Source organism: Caretta caretta, chromosome 28 (assembly GCF_965140235.1).
Source record: "Caretta caretta isolate rCarCar2 chromosome 28, rCarCar1.hap1, whole genome shotgun sequence".
Classification (NCBI taxonomy): domain Eukaryota; kingdom Metazoa; phylum Chordata; order Testudines; family Cheloniidae; genus Caretta; species Caretta caretta.
Genome location: NC_134233.1, coordinates 9,465,708 through 9,478,067, shown reverse-complemented (window position 1 = coordinate 9,478,067; position 12,360 = coordinate 9,465,708). Strand labels below are relative to the sequence as shown.

General features: G+C 52.2%; 2 non-coding genes across 2 annotated transcripts; both read right to left on the bottom strand.

The window, feature by feature from the left end:
• Positions 1-203: 203 nt before the first annotated feature.
• TRNAM-CAU (transfer RNA methionine (anticodon CAU)) lies at positions 204-276 on the bottom strand. The gene has a single exon. It is a non-coding gene; the product is annotated as a tRNA-Met (tRNA).
• Positions 277-6,002: 5,726 nt separating this feature from the next.
• Positions 6,003-6,074, bottom strand: TRNAC-GCA (transfer RNA cysteine (anticodon GCA)). Its single transcript has one exon. It is a non-coding gene; the product is annotated as a tRNA-Cys (tRNA).
• Between the last annotated feature and the right edge of the window lie 6,286 nt (positions 6,075-12,360).

Below are 12,360 nucleotides of genomic sequence, written 5' to 3'. Positions count from 1 at the left end.
TGGGGACACCGAAGCCTGAATGTCTAAAATAGCTCCCGAAATTTCGAATCGAATAATTTTGAACTAATTTCGTACTGTAGACGTACCCTTAGAAAAGTCTCTGGGCGTGTGTTAGATGGATGGGGAGGTGTCTAGAAACCACTCAGCTCTAGTCCCTTTTCCACGTTTCTGTTAGAAAATCTGAAGCAGGGAGCAAGAAGAGTTGCCCTCTCTGAGGCTTGAACTCAGGACCTTCAGATTATGAGACTGAGGCGCTCCCCGCTGCGCTAAGAAGGCTTGGAAGAGCTTTAGGCTCAATGCTTATAGGACCCTCCTCCAGGAGAGACAGAGCCTAGCATGTGCTGGAAGAAGCGGGGAGCTCTGGTACCCACAGACCTGTCCTGGCAGCTTTCTCAGCAGCAAAGAAATCAATTCTCCCTGCCCCTGAGCAACCCACCCGGAGCTAGGGCCAACATTGGTGGGGGGTCCCAAGCTTTGCACCAACGTCCACATTTCAGACCTTCCTCTCATGGCACTTTCCATGTGAATTAGGACAAGCAAGCTGGGGAAGCTCCATGGGGTCATAGAAACCAGGCCTGCAGGGAAGGCTTGAATTCACAACCCCAGCAACATTGCCCTTTGCACTAACCACTTGCACCCCTGCAGGGGCTCCTTGGACAGCGCTGGGAAGTCGGCCGTGATCCGTCTCTGTGGTTCGCACCTTTGCCTGGCAATTGAAAGGCTGCCGGTTCAAACCTCACTCAAGGTGTGGCTTTCCAGCAATGAGACTCCAGTCCATTTTAACAGGAAGAAAATCTCCTCTATTCTCTATTCTGGTTTAGCCGCATTTGACTCCTTCTGCCCGTCTTCTTCCTCCCCCATCAGTCCCTTTCCTTCCCCATTGGGGCCATGCAGAGGGGAGCCCCAGTCAGTCTCTGTCACCGAGAGGCTGTATCCCATAAGGGGAGGGAGGGGTTGCTGTAAAGCATTGATAATGGGTGGGGAGAGGTGTGCGTGGTTAGAGGGAGAAAGGCTGGAGAACTAACAGTGGGGCCCAGAGAGATTTCCCCGCAGACTGGGGAGATCCCCTGCTGCCCACCATCACTCAGCTCTGGGAAGAACAACTTGGGATTGCTTGGGGAAGCCACCTTTAAAAACACAAGTGTTCCATGCTAGTTACATTGTAATAAGACCAAAGCCGCCTCAAACCCAATGTCACAATCACTGGGACGACTTTGTCCTGACATTTTACCGGCCGCAGCCACAAAGCGAGTCAAATTACGGCTCCCGTTCGGCGTCAAGGCCCACAGACGAACCCGGAGGCTTTTCGTTCCTCAGGTTCTGCCGTCATTTCAGTGCTGGCCTGTTCCGAGATTCATCGTTGTGCAAAGCAGCGTCAGGCCCTGAAACTGGGCGAGCCCAGAGCAGAGGCTGCCTTCATTTAACCCTCCAAAAACCAACTCGCCGAAAGGTGGATTAGCACCCATGCTCCTCCAGCCGCAGGGGAGGCGCCTCATCTGGGCCCCTGGTGCAGCCACAAGGGCCGGGTTCAATATCTAGGGGATCCATTCCAATAACACAATGCAAACCGGCTCGAGCCCCCACCCAGTGACCTGGGACAAATATGTACCACCCCCGCTGGGCGCCTCCCAGAGGCAATACTTCCCCTCTTGCAAGCACCTAGTCTGAGTGTAGCAAAAAGCCTTTTAATAACAGAGAGAAACAATGTGGCATTATGTTGGGGAAACACCACCAACAGGATTCATAACACAACCCACGAGCAAAAAAAAAAACCTACCCCAAGCAAATTGGGGCATGCCCTTTCCCTTTGGTTCTTGAGTCCAGCAACCCCAAATCATCCAACGTCCCAAAAGTCCAATGACCCAAAAGTCTCTGTCCCTGGTCAGGGCAGCCCCAAAGTTCAAAAGTTTATCTGCAGAGCTTTACCTCCCAACCTGGGTGGAGATGGGGGCGGGGGTAAAAGGCACCTTACATGATCTGAAGCTGACCGCCCCACAGCTCCATAGGCCTCCGCTCCACCAGCCGCCCCACGAACTGCTTCGCTCAGCTCCTCTCCGCGGCCCAGCAGCAGCTCCCGCCGTCCCATGAACTGCTCCACCTGCCAGTCCACGAACTGCTCCACATCCCACCAGCAGCTCCCACCGTCCCACGAACTGCTCCACCAGCCGGTCCACAAGGCACTCCAGCCATCCCGCAAACTTCTCCACAATAGATCTTCAGGCTCCCCCACTACTTAACACAACGCTAAGTGATTTTGGCTCTTAGTCAGTTCAGCTCTTTGGTGAAGTCAGCTTGTAGTATAGGAGCCTCAGTGATGGTACACCATTAGCCCGATGCGAGCTCAGCAGCCTGTAACTAGACTTCGAACGAAATCAAAATTAGCTCTGAGATTCCACAGTGAAGAGAAAAGGAAGGTCAATTAGCATATAAGACCATCACCAAGGGGCCCATACCACCAAGTATTAATACTTGTCCCCAACCTCTCTCAATTCACAGAGTTTTGGAACCCATGACCCTTGCCTTGCAATTGCTACTTAGTTGATGGTGAGTCCCTCCATCATAATAAAAGGCCAAGTACAGTTCCCAGCACAGTTCCCATAATCAGGGTAATAACAATTTATTCTTCCTGCCCCAATAACAGAGACACTGGGGATCCCACAGCAGCCAAAGTGACCATTTGGGCAGCTATGGCCTCGTTCTAGGCGGGGTGGGTGTGCCTATGCAGATGAGATCGGCCCCTGAAGTTCTTTTCCACAACTTGCCAGACTTCACCACCAGATGTCAGGGTGAGGCTCACCCTGACACTGCTTACACTCCGTGTGGCCTGCCAGTCTCGGAAGCGGCTGGCGCGTCCCTGCAGCCCCGGGGGTGGGGGGATCTCCACACGCTGCCCCCGCCCCGAGGGCCAACTCTGCCATCTGTGGCAATGGGAGCTGCTGGGGTGGTGTCTGTGGGCAGCGATGGGCAGAGACCCCCCACCTAGGAGCTGCTGCCAGAGGGGGGTGTGGGTCGCTTTTGGGAGATGCCTGAGGTAAGAGCTGCACCCTCACTCTCTCCCGCACCCCAAGCCCCAGCCCAGACCCCAACCCCCTGCACCCAAACTCCCTCCCAGAGTCCACCCCCTGCACTCCCTCCTGCACCCTACCCCCATGCCCCAGCCCAGAGCCCACACCCCACACCCAAACTTCCTCCCAGAGCCTGCGCCCGCACCCCCTCCTGCACCCCAACCCCCAACCCCAACCCAGATCCCGCACCCAAACTTCCTCCCACAGGCCTCCCCCCACACCTGCTCTCGCACCCCAACCCTCTTCCCCAGCCCAGAGCCCACACCCAAACTCCCTCCCAGAGCCCGACCTGCACCCTCTCCTGCACCCCAACCCCCTCCCCCAGCCCAGAGCCCACACCCCACACCCAAACTCCCTCCCAGAGCCCAATCTGCACCCTCTCCTGCACCCCAACCCCCAGCCCAGAGCCCACACCTGCACCCAAACTGCCTCCCAGAGCCTGTACCCCTCACCCCCTCCCACACCCTAACCCCCTGCCCCAGCCCAGAGCCCACACCACACACACAATTCCTTCCCAGAGCCTGCCCCCACACCTGCTCCTGCACCCCAACCCCCTGCCCCAGCCCAGACCCCGCACCCTGCATTCCCTCCTGCACCCCAACCCCCTGCCGCAACCCACAGCCCACACCCAAACTCCCTCCCAGAGCCCAACCCCTTTCCCTCTCCCTCCCATACCCAAACTCCCTCCCAGAGCCTTAGGCAGATGTGGGGGGAGGTGGACGGGGAGGCAGGACTTGGTCCCATTCTGGAAACCACCAAAAATTGTAGAAACCTGCCGCCCCTGTCCAGCCCAACCTTCTGCGGGTGCCCCTCAGGCCCCACCCGTGCAGGGTTTGAAGCTTGCATTGCTTAAATTCCAGGACGCTGGGGGACTTCAGCTCCCCTTTGTCCAGTGGGAACCTTCACCCCACTCCCAACCAGATTCTTGTCCATGGGATGACTGTCGGGGGGCTGGGCCCCTCTTTGTCTTTTCTCTCTGGGACAGGCCAGGGTACCTAGAACTGGGGTATCTGAGCACCCAGGACCTTCTATGGAGATGCCCTTCTCCTTCCCCTTCTGTGGTCCCATCTGTCATTGACTCCAGCCTGTTTTCTATCCATCGTCAGCACCATCCCAAGCCAGCTGCACCCGCCTCAAAAAGACAGTGTCCCCTGATGGGTGTAAATCACTGAGCTCTCTCCTCTCTGAGCACTGACTGCCCCTCCGTCTCCTTGCCCCTCAGTCTGGGCAGACGGGACCTTTCCCTCCAGGGCTGGAGGATTCCCCCTTCTCATCCGCTACTGTCCCAAGCCACCCCTTGGGTGGGAATCTTAAATGTACCAAGGTGACTTAGGAGCAGAAACCCCCACAGACCTTCCGTGCAATGGGCACCTGCCACGCACTGAGCAGGACTGAAACTCCTGCAGGGAGACTGCTGGGCCACATCCCCTCTGGGCCTGAGCAAAGCAGCAGGGTGAAAAGAGACTTGGAGATGCTGGGGATCAAACCCGGGGCCTCATACATGCAAAGCATGCGCTCTACCACTGAGCTACATCCCCAGACGGGGGCTGTTTGGGATGGGTTACGCTCAGAGCCCTCCTGTTTGCAGAGCCTCCAGGGGCCTAACGGCAGCCTGGGGGACACATTCCCTGCTCTGAGGGCCAAACCCTCTGTCCTGGAGGTTGCTGGTTCTCAGGGGTCACTTTGCAGCAGGGCCAGTTTCTCTATGTGGGGGAGAGAGAGGGCCTGCCCTGGACTCAGGGTGCAGAGATACACTTGGCCCTCTCCCCTGCATTGACTGGCTGGAGCTGCCAGCCCCTGCTGAAAGGTAACGGCGCTGGGGGGCGTTGTGAGTCGCTCAACACCTCACCCCGGTGGAAGAAGTTGGGGGGGGGGCTTTTCTCGGATCTGCTATTTCCACCTGCCTGTAAAGTCCAGCTTTCCCCAGCACATTCACTGCAGTGCACTCGGGTCACTGTTTCCATGGCTGACAGCAAAGAATCGCTCCCAGTTTCCCTTCTATCTGCAGCACGATTAGCCTGTGTCGGTGATTAATGAGGTGGAACTAGTTGTCGGTGGTTATTCATTCCCCACCTGGACAATTCACACAGTCCCTTTCCTGCTCAAATCCCCAGCACCTCAGTGATCCCAGTAGCAGGGATTAGGTTTTCCCTGAGGCCCTGAGATTCTCAGGGTCCGTTTTTCCCTCCACCTGTAGTGAACTCATCTTTTTCCCCATCCCAGACACTCCATGAAATAACAACGAGCAGTGTAAAGAAAGCGGGGAGGGAACATCTCCCGGCCAGGGCTGGAGGTGCCCAGGGCCCCCTGCTTCTCCATTGTTTCCATCGCAGAAGAGGAAGGTTCCTTGGAATTTGACACCCTACTTTGCACAAGGGACAGAGAAAGATCTTGATGTTCCTGCGTCTGCACATAGAAAATTGTCCTTCTGTGTGAAAGAGAGGCAGGAAATGGCTGTTTCTACCCAAATGATCAACGAGACCAGAAAGTGACGCTGTGCAATTAACGATCTGGTACTACACTAACTCTGCGGTTACTTAGATGCAGCCACAACCAGCTCTGTGGTTGGTAACCTTACAGAGACGCTGCGGGTGATCATGAACTCGAAGCACGTTCCCTTTAAACAGCTGCCATTGGAATGTAACACAGACTCGTCCATTCCTCCCAAGGGGATGGGGTTCTTGTTCTCTGCACATTGTAGCCCACGGAGACCAAGGATCTGCAAATGTGCCTTCATGTGTCTTTGTTTCATTGATGAAAACATAAACTAGACACTCAGAGGATTGGAACTGATTTCAGATGAGGGACCTGTTTGCTAGGTTTCTATGGATTTGCACAGGAAAACACTGAGTGTTTCCATTCATCCCTATTCAGTGGAGCTCCCGAACATAATAGAAATGGATATGTGCTTATTATTGTTAAGAGAACAGGCTTGTAAGGGGGCACTTGGATTTGAACCAAGGATCACTTAAGCTGCAGTCAAACACTCAACCACTGAGCTACACCCCCCATGGCATTGGCATAGGCAAGTCAGTGATCTTAAGGATTTTGAAGGACAGGCCCTGCTCAGAGAGCTCCTTTTCCATTCCCAGACGATGGGTGGTTTTAAAAATGGGGTTTGATTAAACTTTATCTATACATGTAGACCCCACAGCTTGCCCACCCACCAACACAGCTTCTCCCACTGACACAGCTCCCATCTCTTGGGGAGGTGGATTAACTACATGGATGGGACAGCTCTCTCCCATCCCCTTAGAGCATCTTCATTAGTTATGAATAAGTAGGAAATAACCGACTGAATGGACAGCAACCAATTCATCAAATATTGCTGAGCCTGCATTCAATATGGGTAACTGGTCATATTGGGCTGCATTAGGAGGAGCATTGCCAGCAGATTGAGGGAAGTGATTATTCCCCTCTATTCGGCACTGATGAGGCCACATCTGGAGCATTGCGCCCAGTTTTCAGAGCCCCCTCCCACTACAGAAACAAATTGGAGAGAGTCCAGGGGAGGGCAACAAAAATGATCAGGGGACTGGAACACATGACTTACGAGGAGAGGCCGAGGGAACTGGGATTATTTTGTCTGCAGAAGAGAAGAGTGAGAAGGATTTGATAGCTGCTTTCAACTACCTGAAAGGGGGTTCCAAAGAGGATGGATCTCGACTGTTCTCAGGGGTACCAGATGACAGAATAAGGAGTAATGGTCTCAAGTTGCTGTGGGAGAGGTCTAGGTTGGATATTAGGAAACACTATTTCCCTAGGAGGGTGGTGAAGACTGGAATGGGTTACCTAGGGAGGTGAGGAATCTCCATCCTTCGAGGTTTATATGGCCTGGCTTGACAAAGCCCTGGCTGGGATGATTTAGTTGGGGTTGGTCCTGCTTTGAGAAGGAGGTTGGACTAGATACCTCCTGAGGTCCCTTCCAACCCTGATCGCGGGTTAGAATAACATTTCCCAACCAACCATCAGTTGAGCTAAGCGCAAATCAAGAAGGGTTTCTTCAGGTATGCTGGCAATAAGAAGAAAGCCATGGAAAGTGTGGGCCCCTTACTAATGAGGGAGGCAACCTGGTGACAGAGCATGTGGAAAAAGCTAATGTACTCAATGCTTTTTTTGCCTCTGTCTTCACAAACAAGGTCAGCTCCCAGACTGCTGCACTGGGCAGCACAGCATGGGGAGGAGGTGACCAGCCCTCTGTGGAGAAAGAAGTGGTTCGGGACTATTTAGAAAAGCTGGACGTGCACAAGTCCATGAGGCCGGATGCGTTGCATCCGAGAGGGCTAAAGGAGTTGGCGGATGTGATTGCGGAGCCATTGGCCATTATCTTTGAAAACTCATGGTGATCGGGCGAAGTCCCGGAAGACTGGAAAAAGGCTAATGTAGTACCCATCTTTAAAAAAGGGAAGAAGGAGGATCCTGGGAACTACAGGCCAGTCAGCCTCACCTCAGTCCCCGGAAAAATCATGGAGCATGTCCTCAAGGAATCAATCTGAAGCACTTAGAGGAGAGGAAAGTGATCAGAAACAGTCAGCATGGATTCACCAAGGGCAAGTCATGCCTGACTTATCTAATTGCCTTCTATGATGAGATAACTGGTTCTGTGGATGAAGGGAAAGCAGTGGACGTGTTGTTCCTTGACTTTAGTAAAGCTTTTGACACTGTCTCCCACACTATTCTTGTCAGCAAGTTAAAGAAGTATGGGCTGGATGGATGCACTACAAGGTGGGTAGAAAGTTGGCTAGATTGTCGGGCTCAATGGGTAGTGATCAATGGCTCCATGTCTAGTTGGCAGCCGGTATCTAGCGGAGTGCCCCAAGGGTCGGTCCTGGGGCCGGTTTTGTTCAATATGTTCATTAATGATCTGGAGGATGGTGTGGATTGCACCCTCAGCAAGTTTGCGGATGACACTAAACTGGGAGGAGTGGTAGATACGCTGGAGGGTAGGGATAGGAAAGAGAGGGACCTAGACAAATTGGAGGATTGGGCCAAAAGAAATCTGATGAGGTTCAACAAGGACAAGTGCAGAGTCCTGCACTTAGGACAGAAAAATCCCATGCACCGCTACAGACTAGGGACCGAATGGCTTGGCAGCAGTTCTGCGGAAAAGGACCTAGGGGTGACAGTGGATGAGAAGCTGGATATGAGTCAACAGTGTGCCCTTGTTGCCAAGAAAGCCAATGGCATTTTGGGCTGTATAAGTAGGGGCATTGCCAGCAGATCAAGGGACGTGATCGTTCCCCTCTATTCGACATTGGTGAGGCCTCTTATGGAGTACTGTGTCCAGTTTTGGGCCCCACGCTACAAGAAAGATGTGGAAAAATTGGAGAGAGTCCAGCGAAGGGCAACAAAAATGATTAGGGGGCTGGAACACATGAGTTATGAGGAGAGGCTGCGGGAACTGGGATTGTTTAGTCTACGGAATAGAAGAATGAGGGGGGATTTGATAGCTGCTTTTAACTACCTGAAAGGTGGACCCAAAGAGGATGGATCTAGACTATTCTCAGTGATAGCAGATGACAGGACAAGGAGGAATGGTCTCAAGTTGCAGTGGGGGAGGTTTAGGTTGGATATAAGGAAAAACTTTTTTACTAAGAGGGTGGTGAAACACTGGAATGCGTTACTTAGGGAGGTGGTGGAATCCCCTTCCTTAGAAGTTTTTAAGGTCAGGCTTGACAAAGCCCTGGCTGGGATGATTTAGTGGGGATTGGTCCTGCTCTGGGCAGGGGGTTGGACTAGATGGCCTCCAGAGGTCCCTTCCAACTCTGTTATTCTATGATTCTTTGAGTCTATGATTCAAATTCCTGACGTAATCCCACTCCGTCCAGTAGCCCCAGGCACATTCCAAGCGTTGGATTCGAGACACTGAGTCAGCTTCCTGCAGTGAGTTTCAGCCTTCCCAGAGGTAATTTGTGGGGGCTCGCCATTTTCGGATGTTCTTGTTTATTTCCCCTCCATCCAATTCAAATGAGTTTGAAATTACTCACAGCAACATTCTTTCACCTACTTTGGAAAACAGAACAGTTATCAAATGTTGTACTGAGAGACCAGTCAGTGGGGAACAGAGCGATAGTCATTTGTAAACCAGTTGCATTAAGAACCACAGGTCTCTGGATGGGGGTAGACCACCGTGGGGATGGGGGTGTCACAGAGAATTTGGAGGGAGGTGGCGGAGTAGAGGGTGGAAGAGGTTGAATTAGGGTACATTTTCCCTTGGCCCCGAAAGGGGCAGCACGACATGCCCAATTAAAAGGGGGTGTCACGCCTGAAGAATTTACAATATCCACCAAAATAACAGTAACAACAAGACAAACACAGAACACAATGTTTTGTTGCGACAGGGGACCCACGGCGTTCTGGGTTTTCTTCCACTGGCACCAGCTTGCCCAGAAAGTGTCTGAAAAAGAAAATAAGCATTCCCCAGCCCCTGGGTGGGGACAGATGATTGCTTAAAAATGCCCCTTTCTTTTCACATTTTTTTTGGCTGACTGCAGGAAAACCAAAAAATTACCTTTATATTTTGTTTGTTTGTTTTTTTATTCAAAGGATACTTGCTGCATACCTAGGCAGAGGAGGCCTGTCTATGTAAAGACGGTCTGTTCCTGAAGTCTTTCCCCCAGCTCATCACTAGATGTGAGGGGGGAGGTCATTCAGGCCTTCCTTACACTTCGTATTTAAAAACTCCTTATTGTTCCTACCTCTGCTGGCCTTAGATTTCTCCTCCTGTCCCTTCTTTGGCAGCTCATATGAGGTGGCCAAGTGGTGAAAGTGGTGGGCTGCTAATCATTGTGCTTTGCATGCATGGGTTTGAATCCCATCCTCATTGTGTGCATTTTGTCTTCTCCCCTCCTTCACAAACAACCATCTCCCCTTTGGTACAAGCCACATTGCTTCCTGTAAACAAAAACCTTCTCAGGAACTCAGACCTCCCTTGCTGTCAATAAAACACGTCTAAATCCCAGATTTCTCAAAGAGTTCTTTGTTTCTTAGTATTTATCTCAAAAGGTACCAGCCTCATAATGTCCCCCAAACACCCTGGGACCAGCCCAAATAATTAAAATGCCCCCACCTCAGCCACGACAGTGACCCACAGCTAGCGTGTCTAGGTCAAGGTGCTCTGGAGGAAGCAACTCAAACATTTTCTCTCTGCTTCCCTTGGCGAGGTCTGACTGGGAAAACAAAATTGAAAATTTTCTGCTGGGAAACCAATTCTAGTCTGCTTGGGGACTTTCATTTGAATGGATTATTATTATTCTCTTCTGATCTCTGAATTATTTCAGTTCAGTCTTTGTCCTCCAGATGTGTTGCCAGGTGTTGAGCAGAGTGGGAGTGAGGCCAAGTCATGACGTCTCTTCCCCTCTTCCAACTTGCTAGGAAGTTCCGCTGCCTTGATGTGAGTCAAGCAGTGTCCATTGTCTCCGGGCTTTCTCGGAGGAGTCCGCACTGTGCACGGTTCCTGGGAGAGTCCTTGGGAGCATGGATACCTTTACTGGGCCATCTGTCTCCACTGTCATTTTATAGCCCTGCAGCCCCAGCCCCAGAAGCCTGAGTCAACTGCCCCGGGCTCTGGGACAGGTGCCCTGGGTGTTTTAATGGCAGTATAGAGATAACATTAGGATACGTCTACAGTGCAATGAATCACCCACGGGTGGCCTGTGTCACATTAATCCAGGACAGCGGCTTGGGCTGTAAAGTTGCAGGGTACGTGTCTCGGCTCAGGCTCAGGACCCTGCTCTAGGAGCCCAGAAGGTTGGGCGGGAGTTTGGCAAGTGAAAAAGGTAAAACCGCAGTGAAGTATTCCCCTGGACTCAATGGCATTTCTCCATTTCTCTGTCTGCTTCGGGGCAGTGACAAAACAGGTCCTGCTGTATTCGTTATTTCAAAGGGAGGTTTAGGATTTTCATTCTCAGACACGGTGCACAAAGCAGGACTCAACCCTCAGCATAAACTGAATGAGCCGCCCACAGATTCTGGCAGCCCCAATGAGCCACTTGGTGTGAGAGCTCGGACCTGCCCCTGTCCCAGAGGGAGGGGGTCATCTGCGAGGGGACTGGAACACTGACCTATCAGCCCTTCACACCCAAACTTTCAGTCACTCTATTATCAGTGCCTATGAGTGTAATTTAAACAACAAGAACGGCTACACTGGGCTAGACCAAAGGTCCATCTAACTCTGTTATTTGTCTTCTGAAAGGAGCCAGTATCAGGTGCCTTAAAAGCCACTACTGGGAGTTGAACCCAGGATCTCCTGTTTAGAAGACAAGGGCCTTAAACCAGCTAATCCATGGTGCCTTCCTCTGGCTAACGTATGGTGTCTGCCCACACCTGACTCCCTGCCAACCCGCACTGGGCCCTGACAAGCGGTTCTTGTGTTTCGATTCTGTAAAGCAGAGAAGTGGGTGAAGTTTTACTCCCAAGGTGTGTGTGTGATTCTTTGGACAGGTCTATCCTACAAAATTAAGTCAGTAACAACATTACCTTGGGGTGTTAAAAATTTTACCTTCCCTGAGCAATGCAGTTATATCAGCCTAATCCCGGTGTAGATAGCACTGGGTTAAGAGGAGGACTTCTTCCCACCCCACTCTGCCTCTTCGGCTGAGGCCTGCTGGTCCACCTTTCACTCGCTCCTCTCTCCCCGAGGCCTCCTTGCCCGCTGCTCATTCCTCTCCGCCCCCTACCCCAAGGTCTGCCCGCCACCCACACCTCTCTGACCCCTCCCCTGAGACCCACCATGGCCGCCGCTCCCACCTCTCAGCCCCACCCATGAGACCCACCCAGCCTGCCACCCGTGCCTCTCTGTCCTGCCCTGCCCACCACTTGAACCTCTGTGCCCCTCCCCTGAGGCCCACCCTGCCCACCTCTTTCTTCATGCTGCTGTTGTTATTCCATGACACATTAAAGATGGAATGAAAAGCTGAGTTTCCTCCAGGGTGAGGAAAGGAAGGAGACACCAACCCCCTGGCAAAGCTCTGTGCCCCACAGAAAACCTGCCCCCTGCTATTACAGTCACTGATGTACTGGGGATATGACGGGAAAGGGACTGTCTGAATTATCGAGGCAGGAATTTTACAACAATCTACAGCAACATCACTTGCCACAAACACACTCTCCTCATGCTCCAGCCAGAAGGGAAACGAGCAGGAATTCTTGTTCAGTCCTGGGCACACTTACACAACAGCACAGCAGTAAGTGTGTTGTGGACGCTGGTCTGAGGAAACAATTGGAAACGATCACTCAGTGAGAAAAGAACTAGAGTGTCATGAGAGCGCTCTATAAAGCAAGTAGTTGTGGCTGA